General features: G+C 36.6%; 1 protein-coding gene across 1 annotated transcript in view; it reads left to right on the top strand.

Annotated features, from left to right (window-relative positions):
- The window catches only part of GABRG3 (gamma-aminobutyric acid type A receptor subunit gamma3), a gene marked incomplete at both ends in the record, with an annotated part of 671827 nt that overhangs the window by 214222 nt on the left and 442662 nt on the right, over positions 1-14943 (top strand). The window lies entirely within an intron of this gene.

Below are 14943 nucleotides of genomic sequence, written 5' to 3'. Positions count from 1 at the left end.
ATAATAATAATAATAATAATAATAATAATAATAATAATAATAATAATAATAATAATAATAATAATAATAATAATAATAATAATAATAAAGTTGGAAGGGACCTTGGAGGACATCTAGTCCAACCCCCTGCTCAGGCAGGAAACCTTATACCATTTCAGACAAATGGCTGTCCAGTCTCTTCTTAAAAACCTCCAGTGTTGGAGCATTCACCACCTCTGGAGGCAGGTTGTTCCACTGGTTAATTGTTCTAACTGTCAGGAAGTTTCTCCTTATTTCTGGGTTGCTTCTCTCCTTGACTAGTTTCCATCCATTGCTTCTTGTCCTGCTTTCAGGTGCTTTGGAGAATAGCTTGACTCCCTCTTCTTTGTGGTAGCCCCTGAGATATTGGAACACTGCTATCATGTCACCCCTTACCCTTCTCTTCATTAAACTACACATACCCAATTCCAGCAACCATTCCCTATATGTTTTAGCCTCCAGCCCCCTAATCATCTTTGTTGCTCTTCTCTGTACCCTTTCTAGAGTCTCGACATCTTTTTTACATCATGGTGACCAAAACTGGATGCAGTATTCCAGGTGTGGCCTTACCAAAGCATTGTAAAGTGGTATTAGTACTTCACTTGATCTTGATTCTATCCCTCTGTTAATGCAGCCTAGCACTGTGTTGGCTTTTTTGGCAGCTGCAGCACACTGCTGGCTCATATTGAAGTGATTGTCTACTAAGACTCCAAGATCGCTCTCACAGTTACTACTATTGAGCAAGGTACCGCCTATACTATACCTATGCATTTGATTTTTCCTGCCTAAATGTAGAACCTTACTTTTTTCACCATTGAATTTCATTTTGTTAGATAGTGCCCTGTGTTCGAGTCTGTCCAGATCCTTCTGTATCTTAAGCCTATCTTCTGGAGTATTGGCTATTCCTACCAGCTTGGTGTCGTCTGCAAATTTGATGACTTCCCCATCTATCCCCTAGTCCAAATCATTAATGAAGATATTGAAGAGCACTGGGCCCAGAACAGAGCCCTGGGGCACCCTACTACACACTTCCTTCCATGTAGATGCGGTTCCATTGAGGACCACATGCTGAGTACGGCCTGTCAGCCAGCTATGAATCCATCTGGTGGTGATGCTATCTAACCCACATTTTTCTATCTTATCAAGTAGTATGTTGTGATCTACTTTATCAAATGCCTTACTGAAGTCCAAGTAAATTATATCTACAGCATTCCTCTGGTCCACTAGTTTTGTCACTTGGTCAAAGAATGTAATAAGATTTGTCTGGCATGATCTGTTTTTGTCTGAAATGGTATAGGATCTCCTGCTTGAGCAGGGGGCTGGACTAGAAGACCTCCAAGGTGCCTTCCAGCTCTATTCTGATTCTTAAAAATATTGGGGATTATTTTTGGAACTCTCAAATTCTTCCACTTTGTGTAAGCCAAAAAAAGGAAGAAAAGAAAAATCAGATATTGTTAAGTTCTTATAAAACAGTTTAATCAAATGAATGAAATTCTCACTCAGTGTTCAGCTTTGCAATATCATGAGTCACAATACTCCACCCAATTAGGAACCTCAATCCTGCAGTCTCAGTTTTGTGGGAGGCTCATTAATGTGAAGCTCATTGATGTGAACAAAGTTAATTTTCATAGCAGATCATCCTAATCAAAACAGAAGGTCCTAGGAGGGAATGGGATGAAGTTGCTCACTGCCCTCAATATATTCTTTTTATGACTGCATGAACAGGTTTCAAGTAGCTTTAAAATGATGGAAAAGCTCCCATATACAGTAAAGGAGAGGACATAGTCAACCTTTAAAGGTACTTACCTTTAAAGCCCTACATGGCTTAGGCCCGGGATACTTGCAGGACCATCTACTGCCGGGAATGAATTCCCATTGCCCAGTACGCTCACACAGAGAAGGCCTCCTCAGGGTACCGTCGGCTAGACAATGTCAGCTGGCGACCCCCAGGGGGAGGACCTTCTCTGTGGGAGCGCCAGCCCTGTGGAACCAGCTCCCCCATGAGCTTTGGATGGCCCAAGATATCCAGTCCTTTCGCCGTGGCCTCAAAACACTCCTTTTCCACCTGGCTGACCTGGACTGACAGGGATTTTAATTATGTTTTTAATTTTTTAACTCTAATTTTTAATTTATTTTAATTTTAATTTTAATTTATTGTACAGAGGCCTTTAATTTTAATTTTATCTTAACTTCTGTATTTATTGTATGTTATTGTTGTTAGCCGCCCTGAGTCCTTCGGGAGATAGGGCGGCATATAAGTAATAATAATAATAATAATAATAATAATAATAATAATAATAATAATAATAATAATAATAATAATAATAATAATAAATAATAATAATAATAATAATAATAATAATAATAATAATAATAATAATAATAATAATAATAATAATAATAATAATAATAATAACCTGTCATGCTTACAGGCCATATTGTCCACCTAATTTCAGTGTTTTTGTCCTTCTTTAAAAATCATTTTTGCAGTATGAACAGTTTTAACAACATAATATAACCAAGAGATCTACACTTTATTTTGTCTTCAATTCCTAATTTGACTATTTCTAAAATGTTAAAAGTGTCCCATTTCTCACCCAAAAAACTACACAAGTTTAATAATTCTTATGTGAACAAATCTTTAATGTTCCACCAAGGCATATAATATGCATATATTTATCCAACCTTTCATCATCCACCCTTACATTTGGCTCTTGTGTTTTTATTATGGCAACTCCCATTGTGACCATTTCCTTTTTGTTGAGGTAACTGTGGGATGCCAGAAGCTAAATCCAAATGTTGGAAAGTAATAGGTTGCAAATTAATAGCTGGCAGGGTTGTCATCTACTACTGAATTATTTATAGTTAAAGAATCTCAAGCACTGATGTTGAGTCTCAGCTTGGGCAAACTGACTGCCCTGTTTTTTTTGTGGCTCAGCTTATTCAGCAGCACAACAGAATAAACAAATGTCTCTGTAGGCAGGATAGGCTGAATAGGCTGGCCAGAATAACAGATGTAATGAAGGAAAGCAGATCAAATGCCCCCACTGCTATAAAGCTGAGAAAGAAAAACATAATAACAATTAACCACCTGCACGTCAATTGAGCAGCAGGTGGGGAGGGTATTACAAGTTAGCTAAAGAAGTGAGCTAGATACCAGATTTAGAAATTTCAAGTACAAGTAGTCCTCAGCTTATGGCCATTCATTTTGCTACTATTCAAAGTTACAATAGCACTGATAAAAGTACTTATAACTAGTCTTCGCACTTACAACCATCACAGCATCCTCAGGGTGATGTGGTCAAAATTCAGTGCTTGGTAAACGGCATGCATTTACTATGGTTGCAGCATCCCAGGGTCATGTGATCACCATTTGGGACCTTCCCAGCCAGCTTTCAACAAGGAAAGTCAATGGGTAAGCCAGATTCGCTTAACGACGGTGTGAGTCACTCAACAATTGCAGCGATTAATTTAGCAATTGTGGCAAAAATGGTTATAAAATTGGGTGTCACTCACTTCACAACTGCTTTATTCAGCAGTGGAAATTTTGGGCCCAGTTGTGGTCGTAAGCTGAGGATTAACTGTAGCTTAGTTTTTTAAAGCAATGGAAACACAAAGGAAATAGGTCGCCCTTGGAAAATGTGAAGGACTTTTCAGTCAAAATGAACATAATAAAGGAATCTATTGTAATATGAAATATAAGAGAAATGTTTAATTGTGTGCATATTCTTGTTTTGGCATTGTGACAATTCTTATTCTTTGAATGGCACCATTTTTTTTGTTACAGGTAATCTTTGCTTAGTGACCACAATTGAGAGTAGCAACTCCATCACTAAGAACTGTGATTACTAAGTAGAAAATTGCACGTTCCTGTTTGTTGTTAAGTGAGTTGTGGCTGCTAAGCAAAATATTACAGGACTGCAATTTCTTATTTTTCCCCCCACGTTCTTCATTTACTTTGCTTGCTGGGAGTCAGTTGTGGAGCACACAAATGATGATCATGTGACAATGGGACAGTGGGATGATTGTAAATGTGAAAATTGCAGGACTGCCTTGAGTTTTTTCCCTATGCCTTAGGCTAATGTCATAATTTCCCAACAATTGTTGCATATCTTCTTCAAGGTTATCTCTGCTTCTCTACCCTGTAGCACAGATATTCATATCATTCTTCTATTATTTTTTTAGTAAATAAAATAAAAAACAGATTCTGGCTGTTATTATGCAGATTTAGGATACAGCATATTTTTTCTCAGATGCCAACATCTCTCTCTCTCTCTCTCTCTCTCTCTCCCTCTCTCCTCTGATTCTACTTTTACTGTATCTCTAAAAACCTTTGCAGATTTTTTTTCAATTATCTTGTATATTGTAGCACAGTCCACTTTGGCAGTTCAGTTTCTTTTCAGATATTTTTAATTTATTCTACAGATTTGTTCTATAGGAATTTGATGCTAATCATAATGATATTCTATCAGATGATGCTAAGACTATAGCTTATTTGTGTTGAGAAAGTAAGATATTGGTTTAAACCTCAAGAGTTGACAAAAATAATTCACCAATCATTTTATCAGATGACTTTTTTTTAAAAAAAGTACCTTTTTCTTTCTTTTAATAATACACTTTCATGGAAAGCTAATTAAGTACTTAAACATTTCACAAACCCCATTAAGCAAAGAGATGTGAAAAAAATAATAAAAAATGTGTCTATGTGGAGGAGGAAGACACTTCAATCTTCACATTTCAAAAACCAATGTAATTTTCCTTTATACATGCAACCACCTATGTGTGTATGCATGATTAAGTAAAAGTAATAGTAACAATTATAATTAAAAGGAAATAATTAACTTTATTTTAAGGTATGCAGTAAACACTTATTTTTTGAAAAATCCAAACATGGTAGTCCTGTATGTCCTGTAACTCATGAGCATGAGCCAGAAAACCTAATAATAAGCTTTCTAATACTTTACCATACATAAATTGGGGTGTGGTGGACACAAGTAATGAATTATGAGTTACTTTCATTAAGGACCCTGGTAGATAACAGCTTAAAGAAGGAATTTCTAATATTTTTCTGATGGCATATTTGATCTGGAGATGCCCACAAAAGGGCTGCAAAGGTGGGCATGGTTAGTCACTAAGCATCATCATCATCATCATCATCATCCAAAGGCAGAACTGAGTTTGATTGCCACCATATTCTTTAACTTCCCACCATGCTTTGAACTTACTTTCTTTAGGCAGTTGGGAGAAATTCAAATAGAGCAAGCCCCCTTAGCTTTATTTTCTAAGAATTCCTAGATTAGTGTTTCCCAACTTTGGCCACTTTAAGAGGTATGTAGCTGGCTGGGGAATTCTGGGAGTTGAAGTCTACACCTCTTAAAGTGGCCAAGGTTGAGAAACTCTTATCTAGAGTATACGTTGGGCTCAGAAAAATCTTTGGAAATGGAGTATGCTTGAAACTAGTCTCTTAATTCTACCTTAATTAAATATTTTAATTACAAAGGAAAATAATCTGTGGGCCAGGTTATTAAAGAAGACCCAAGGAAGTTCTCTGTGGGGATGTTGGTTGCCCCAAGGACTATATCCACAATCCAGGGCCTATAGCCAAGCTCAATAACATGTCCAAAAAAGCATTTAAAATACAAATTGATTCTAAGAACTACTGTTCTTGGATTATTTACAGCTCGGAATTATGCCTGAAAAAATACATTAGTAATTTAAGTTGAACATTTTCAGTATTAAAATTAGTATTGGATTTGGACCCAAATTTGTTATATTTAAGGTACATATGGAACTAGCCCAAATCAGGAATTTGAATTTATTTTAATAGAAGGGGAAATTATGTAGGCCACATCTGGAAGAAAAATATCCTTGTGTTTATAAAGCCTTAAAGAAATCCTTTTTTATAGCACTTTTTTTTTACTTCCATGAAGTGACAGAATTACATATACCACTGAGATGAAAAAGCTGGAAATTTCACAGTGATGGATCTCACATCATTCTACTAATTGATAAATAAGGAAAACTTAGGAAAACTTCCAAGCAGTTTTCTTATCTGAGGAATGTTTAGGACTATTTACTTTGGGCACAAGGTAGAAGAGGGAAAGAGAGTTGAGAAGGACATAGCAATTTTTATTTACAGCATCCAAAATCCCCTATTCATAGCTTCCCAATATAAAATGTTACCACTGAAATTCAAGAGCAAATTTTTGGTGCTGCAACTTACACATTTTTTCTCTCCACTTGTTTTTCACATTTATAGTATTATGACTACTAAACTCCTAGTTGAAATAGATACGCTCTTACTGAAGTATCCTAACACTGTATTTTTTCAGAATTTAACCTAGCAATTATGACAATTCTATGACAAGTAATTTAAGTTATAAAAGAGCCCTGAGGTGTATTGAGCTGATGCTAATAGGGGAAGAGATTAACTATTGTCTGTGTAGCTTTTTAAAATTACCCTCACTTTACATGTTCAGTGTGAAAGGCTAAATTATTAATCTGGATGTCCATGCATTTAAGGCTTGGTCCATAGTCTACATATTTCTTCTTTTCTCTGCACTTGGTTTCCTATATGTTTGAACACATAGTTGAATGGGTGCATTGAATAGGAAAAGGGGTCAGGATAAATATTCTCATCTGGTGGAAATCTACTGTCAGAATGGGATACAAAATGCGGTATAGAAAAAGAATAATTACAAGTTATGTAAATGTACTAACCAGATATTTAAAAATAAAGTATGCTTAATTTTCAGGCTCTAACCTATAGTTTTTGACTAAAATAGGATCTATCGCATTATTTTCTGGAATATTTTATATTATCCCCATATACAAAGCTATAGGTGCATATAAAAATACACTGAGGAATGCAAAGGCTTGCCATGCATGAATGCAGAAATATAGACTGAGGATATGCCAACTGCCAGCTCAGAGATATTTTTTTTATAATTTTAACATTTTTATACAGTTATGTTTAAAAACCATTTACCTAGGAATGCTGTCAGTATTTTTGTTAGGTTTAAAATGTAAAAGGGTATTTGTGGCAGATGTTCCATCTTGCCTAGCAGGAAAAGACCTTGAATTTTAAGATAAATATATATTTTAAGATGAATGCATTTTCTAGCATTAAGAAGCATGTACAATATGACAATGTTGAAAATGATTACAGACAATAGAAAATACTGTACACTGATGGAAGAAGTACCAGCAGCATTAAATTGTATGTGTCAGGTGTTATGTACTGGGCTTTTGGAATATCACCACATGCTTTGCTGCAGAACTAACGGTTCTCCAACAACTCAGACAGGACGTCGCCAGTCCTGCTATTGGTCTACTTTGGGCGGCAAGTATAGCTTCAATCCGATTGGTTAATACCATATAGTGCCTGGCTATATATTGTGGCAGGGTGACTCCAATCTCTCAGTACAGTTTCTGCTTAAATAAAGTATGTGTTTGTCTGTACTCCTCTGCGTGTTCTCGTTCCTGCTCATCAGAGCCCACGACATAATATCAGGTTTGTAATGGGGTGAAGTAATAGAATGCTTATCTCCATTTAAAAACCTTTGAATGATCAGAGACTTCTCCCACATGCACCTTAATTTCTCTACAATTTTTCATGGCAACATATTTTTTCACCATATCCATATAAGATGCCTTTCTCATCTCCAGCTTTGAGAAAGCCTGAATTCAATCTTAACTAAAAATAAAACAACATTCTCCCTCCTTCCCTCCCCCCAAATACAGCTTCATGTTTATTTCTAAATCATTCTCTAATAGGCTTGGTCCTCCATTACCTTGGTGAAAATAAAATGACTTGGAATAGAGACCACTGAGGCAGGTTAATGATTGACAGTAGAAAAGCAAGTTGACTGTTGGCAGAGTTTTCAGATGGTTAAAGGATGGGGTAAGAAGCACTTCAATTTAGCAGTGAGGAAGGACCTTCTTTCAAGAAATCAGAAGTGGTGGATGTTCTGGTAAGAATCTCCACAGACATGTCTAGTAAGCTATCTCTCCTGCGAAAATACTAATGGTCCTCTTGCATAACATGGATTAATTAAAATAACTGAGTTTTCTTTGCATAGAATTAGGAAATTTAAGAAACACTTCAGTAGACTAGGTAAATAAGGCTTTTCAGTGAAGTTGTTGAAGGAGGTTCTTCTAGATGTGGGGTATTTGGCAAATACATTTTGTAATATCCAAGGATAACTTTTACTATGATGGCTCTTCTCTGAATTTTTCCCATACTCTCATCTTTTTTGTGATATGGTGACCAAAATTGGCTGCAGTATTCCAGGTGTGGCCTTACTAGGGTTTTATAAAGCAGTACTAATACCCCATGTGATCTTGATTCTATGCCTGTTTATACAACCCAGGATTGTATTAGCTTTTTTGGCTACACACTGGTGGCTTATGGTTAACTGATCGTTCACTAGGACTCCAAGGTCCGTCTCAGTTACTGCTTTTAAGCCAGGTCTTGCCCAATCTGTACTTGTACCTTCGATTTTCCTGCTTTAATGTAAAACTTTGTTTTTCTCCACATTGAAACTCATTTTGTTGGATAGGGCCCATTATTCAAGTTTGTCAAGATCTTTTTGGATCCTGAGTTTCTCTTCTGGGGTGTTGCCTACTCTTGCCAGTTTGGTGTCATCTGCAAATTTGATGAGTTCCCTTCAATTCTCTCATCTAAGTTCATTGATGAATATTTTGCAGAGTACTGGGCCTAAGACAGAACCTTGTGGTACCCCACTGCTTACTTCTCTCCATGTGGATGTAGTGCTGTTGAGGACTACTTGTTGAGTATTGTTTGTCAGCCAGCTACAGATCCATCTGGTGGTGATGTTGTCTATTCCACCTTTTTCTAGCTTACCAAGGAGTAGATTGTGGTCTATTTTATCAAATGCCTTACTGAAGTCTAAGTATACTACATCCACAGTATTTCACTGCTCTATTAGTTTAGTCACTTTGTTGAAGAATGAAATAAGATTGGTTTGGCATGATGTGCTGGCTACTTTGTTTGCTTCTAGTTGTTCACAGATCTGTTTTTTGATTATCTTTTCTAGGATCTTCCCAGGTATTGATGTTAAAACTGATTGCTGTATGGTTTCCTGGGTCCGATTTCCCCCCCCCTTTCTTGAAGATGTGAACCACATCAGCCATTTTCCAATCCTCAGGCGCTTCCCCGGTGCTCCACAATTTTTGAAAGATGTGGTGCAATGGTTCTGAGATAACATCTGCCAGCTCTTTCAGAACTCTGGGGTGTAATCTGTTGGGTCCCAGTGATTTATATTCATCGAGGTCAGAGAGGTGTTCTCTTACCATTTTCTTGTTTTTTTTTGTTTTTTTTTGTTTCTAATTTGTCTTTTGCAGTGGGGTTTTTTTTTGGTATATTGGGCTATAATTTTTGTGTGTGTGTGTGTGAAGACTGATGCCAAGTATAAGTTAAGTTGCTCTGCTTTCTCCCTGTTGCCTGTTACTTCCTTGCCATCTTCTCTCTTGACTGGACCTACAGTTTCCTTGAATTTTTTCTTGTTGTTAATATGTTGGAAGAAACTTTTTTTATTGTCCTTGATTTCTGTTGCAAGTCTTTCTTCATTCTGGGCCTTTGTTTTCCTGACTTCAGTTTTACATGTTCTGGCTGTCTGCTGATAATTGGCCTTAGTTATGTGCCCCCCTTTCCAATTTTTGTATTTGTCTTTTTTGTCTTTCAGTTTGTCAGAGAGATCTTTATAGAGCCGTGCTGGTTTCTTCTTGAATTTCTTGTTTTTCTTTTTTAGTGGTATTGTGCTGGTATGGGCTTTTATGACCACATTTTTCAGAGTTTCCCAGGGGTTGTTTTCCCCTTTAGGATTTTAATCCATGGGATCTTTCCTAGGTTCTCTCTGAGTTTGTTAACGTCAGCTCTTTTGAAGTTCAAGACACTCATTGGATTGTTTTCTGTTGCTAGTGTTTGCATTATATTAAATTCCAGTAATTTTGATTTTCCTTAATAAACTACATTAGCTTTCCAGATCAGACATTCCATAAATGTTATATATAGAATTTTGCACCAAATCGCATTTAACAAGCAAAAAAGAATAATGAATTGAGTGATAATAATCCTACTGCTCTGTAGCAGTTCTTACAACATAAATGCAGTGCAGTCTTACATCAGTCTGACACAAGTCCTATACAGTAGATCATCTAAGGAAAAAAGGGTTGAATATTTTGAAATAGGGCCAATAGCAAATCTGCCTAGTGCAAGAAAGATTGTTGACCCTACAGCATTCTTGGGCACTAGCTGAGATCCTATGCACTTATTCCTTTTTTAATATTCCTTTTCATATAAAAAAGTAATCAGGACTAATTTCACTTGATTAATTTGCCATGGTGAATAAGCTTTCATTGCCTTTCTCTGTAAATTACAAAGTTGAGCCATTAACTTTTCCAGTCACTTTTTCTGTGCATTTGAATCAGAAAAGCAATATTTTAAAATATTCTTATGCTATTGATAAGTGGAACAAAGCAGAGATAATTTGTTCATGGCTATTCAAGTAAGAAGCAACAGGGAAATTGTCCCCAGGCTTAGTTCAGCTTGGGACATGCTCTTCTGAGCAAAGGTTCTGATGAAGGTGTCAGGGTTTTTTTTTTTTTTTGTGGGGGGGAAATGTTCTCAGTGTGCATGCTCCCAACATCCTTTAGTGTTGCCAATGGATGTTGCTTCTGCTGATCCTCCATAAATAGTAGGTAAGGGGAATGTAATAGAGTGAAGCATCATTCTGAGGAACCGTCTCACCCCAGTGGGATTGGTTCATACCACCCACATCGGTTAAAGAGTCATGCTTTAGACCCTCTTGGTCAAGGAAGTCTGGCTGGTGGGTCCAGGAGAAGAGCTTTTTCTGCCGCAGCTTGTGCCCTCTGGAATATAGGGCCCAGAGGTGAGATCTGCATTTACCCTTTGCTTTACAAAAGGATGCCGGGTCTGCCAGCTGGCTTATGGCCCCAATGGGGGTGTGTCATTCTGGAAGTGGTTAATGGACTAAGATAGGACCCCCACCTCCTCCCCATGTGCATCTTGTTCCCTTCCTTTGTTGTTGTTGTTGTTAGCTGCGAAGTCATGTCTGACCTATCGCGACCCCATGGACAATGTTCCTCCAGGCCTTCCTGTCCTCTACCATCTTCTTAAGTCCATTTAAGCTCATGCCTACTGCTTCAGTGACTCCATCCAGCCACCTCATTCTCTGTTGTCCCCTTCTTCTATTGCCCTCAATCTTTCCCAGCATTAGGCTCTTCTCCAGTGAGTCTTTCCTTCTCATTTGGTGGCCAAAGTATTTGAGTTTTAGCTTCAGGATCTGGCCTTCTAAAGAGCAGTCAGGGTTGATCTCCTCTAGGACTGACCGGTTTGATCGCCTTGCAGTCCAAGGGACTTGAGGGAGTCTTCTCCAGCACCATAGTTCAAAGGCCTCAATTCTTTGGCGCTTAGCCTTTTTATGGTCCAACTTTCACTGCCATACATTGCAACTGGGAAGACCATAGCCTTAACTATACACACTTTTGTTGACAGGGTGATGTCTCTGCTTTTTAGTGTGCTGTCTAGATTTGCCATGGCTTTCCTCCCCAGGAGCAGGCGTCTTTTAATTTCTTGGCTACAGCCCTCATCTGCAGTGATCAATTTTAGTGTTAATATTTATTGTTTTAATGTTGCATCTTGTTGTGTTTCTTGATTATAAGTCACGTAGATTCACTGAGATGAGATGAGATGAGATGAGATGAGTGGCATACAATTTTAATAAATAATAGAATTATAAACTGAAAGGATTGGGATGTACCTTGAAGATCATCTAGACAAACATCGCCTCATCTCAGAAAATTTAAAGCATTCCCATGAAAATGAAGAAAAGATGCAATTGGCCATTTACTAAATAACATTTTTGTGCATTCTGAGAAAGTTAAGAAATAAATTTTGTATATCATATTTGGTAAGAAGGACTTCTGTTGGATAAAACAATGACCTTTCTCCAAAAGGTACTTAAGAAAAATTGGAGCTCAGTTCTAGTGAGTAAAAACAATGGTAATAGGAAAGAATGATCTAATGGATAACAGTATATACTGCTTTAATTTACTTTAAAGTATTCTAAGCAAGTTCTGCTGATGCTTAATGCTCATTCTCCTGCTGAGTGGGACCATATATATTTTTACTGGGTAGACTTACTTATTTTCTTGCTCAAATTAAAAGATGTGTCATAAGCAAACTCAGATTACAAACTGTCTTGATTTTAAGAAAAAAATAATGAATTGCTGATAAGTGAGCATCGCTGTAATACTTTAGAAAAGTTATGGCACTTACAGGTAGATAGAGCTCTGAAGAAGTTAAATTAGTTTGTAGTTCATCAGTCTTCCATTTTTAGATTTCAGTTTAAAATGAGCTAATGAATATTTTTATCTCCAATTTGTTCTTTCTTACAGTGAAATCACTTTTTTCCAGGCACATTTCAATGCTGAGATTAATTTGATTATTAGCCTAATTGTGCCTGAGGGAGAAATAATACACTGCATTACTGATTGCTCTGGTTTTGTAGACAAAATGATCTATTGTATTCATAAACTTTGTGTACTACCTTAGCTCTGTATCTTAACCCATGAATAACCACTAAAATATCAAGGTACTTCTGGAGTGTTTTTAAAAAAAACAGAAAACAAAAATGATTCTCCAGATAATGTTCAAATGTCTTGTCAACCTTCTTGTATATTTTAATTAAATTAAATGCCTTAGCTAATGGAAGCTAAATTTGATGTTATTTAGTTCTACATTACCCTGAGGTCTTTGTTTAAAAGTGGCCACTTGAAGGTCAACTTCTCAGAATAACCTGACTTTAAAATCCACATTTTTGAGTAAATAACTTCATAAGGAATCTACAGCATTCCAAACTGCTGCTCAACTTCTTCCAATATATGCAGTGGGGATTTTTTCTTCTTCTGAATGTTCTTCTCTACAATCCAGTTTTATTTCTGTTGCCTTCTTCTTCACCACACCACATTTACTCCTGTTTTGAACTATTTTTTGGAGATTTACTGTATCTTACTGATGACTAAGCACACTTTGCATGATTTTCTTCCAACATTTCATTGGGCTGAAAGGAATAAGAGTGTGCTACAACACATGGCTTCACAGGTAAAGGTGCCACAACATGCCTTTCTTATATATTCTGAACAGCTTTAGTAGGCTACATCTTATACTAATTTAGTGAACATGTAAGAAAGCTAAGATCTATTGGAATCAAATATGTGCAATGTTTTAACTCAGAGAATTCTTAAACTGAATGTGCAGCTGAACTCAGAGACTTTTCTTTTAGGTTTGAGGGACAAACAGATTGGGGAAAAAATAAGAATGAACTTTGTTCTTATATATAACAACAGCGAGACTTCTCTGTGCGCAGAGATGGGAGGACTCACATATATCCATAATGGAAGAATGAATCATGAAATTAAAGAAATTGGCAGAGATAAGGAAATTTATTTGAAAAGGAAAGAAATGAAATTTTAATCTTGGGTTTTGATAATTACATTTGTTTTTGATAATAGAGCTGTTATGGGTTATTTTAAGTTCAAGAGGTCATTGATTTTTAGGATTTTATCTGTATCAAAGACAGTAGGAAACTATGTTTCTATAGCTTTTTTCCCTTTTTGTCTGCTCACCACATTTTTGCTTTTTCTGTACTGTACCTCTCCCTCTTTCTTTGCTTTTTTATATTTCCTAAATTTAATAAAGTTTTGAGGAGAAAAAAAGATACTTCTTAAATATATCACTTCGGAAGTGGTGTTATCATGGCCCATAGAGAATACAAACGCTGCATTATTGTGGTTTTTTTTCCATTTTCTATGATCCCTTTTAAAGATTTAACTAGAATAGAGCTGGAAGGGATCAAGCAGGTCTTCTAGTCCAGCCCCCTGCTCAAGTAGGAGAACCTATACCATTTGCTGGTATAATGACTGCTCTTTGCATTTTAACTGTTATCATACAGTGTATAACTCTCAGTATTTCTAAATAGTCAAGCAGGAAATGAGACACTTTTATGGACAGTAATTGCTCCAGATACAACTACTGTTCAGAAAGTGCAACAGAAAAATATAGCCCCAAATCTGCTATGTTGGTAGGCATCATTTTCACACTAATGTGTGGTGTAAATTTAGGAGAACTAAGGGAAGTACATTTATCCTTCAAAAATCAGCCTTAGATAAAATATTAAGTTTATACACCCTTGTTTCAGCAAGTTTTAGACTTCACTGCCAAACTGTTGTTTGATAAACCAGACTGGAACAATTTGTGTTAATTTACTTAATTTATAAACATTGTCTGAAAAGCAGATCTGTTTCATTCTCCCTTACTAAGTTTGTTACTATCCCATCCTGTGCAGGAAAAGCAGGTGCTGAATTCCAGGGAGAGGAGCTATTTTCTGTGAGAGAAACAGAAAGTTCTCTATGCTGTTTGCTTTCAAGTTCAGTTTGCAAATCCCATTCCAATGAGTCACATACAGATGAGTTACTGAAGCAGGCTGTCTATTTGCAGTGAAATCTTCCATTTTCTGCTGCTTCAGTGGCTTGGAAGAACTCTGTGCTGCCGTGTGTCTCTTTCTCCTTTTCCCCATTCTTGGTAATCCTGGCTTGTAGAGTTGTTAAAATGTAGGTAAAACAATGGTAGCCTCTCCAGTATATATCCTTTGTAAAAAGTCTTTGAGTATTATAAAAAGTCAAACAAGGGTTAAAACAGGTTTAGAAATAGGTTAAAAATGGGTTAAAATAAGTTAAAAATGGGTAGGTTAAAAATGCAATGTTAAAAGGTTAAAAAGTTAAAATAAAAAGAAAAGAAAAGAAAGCTTTTACTTTTGGAGGAGCTCTTTACAGACTTTGCTGTCTGTCCACCTTCTTGGCTCCTCCCTTGCTTAGTTCTTC

This window comes from Vipera berus, assembly GCF_964194415.1.
Source record: "Vipera berus genome assembly, chromosome: 4".
Taxonomy (NCBI): domain Eukaryota; kingdom Metazoa; phylum Chordata; class Lepidosauria; order Squamata; family Viperidae; genus Vipera; species Vipera berus.
The sequence above is the reverse complement of the archived record's forward strand: the minus strand, read 5'-3'. Positions and strand labels throughout refer to the sequence as shown.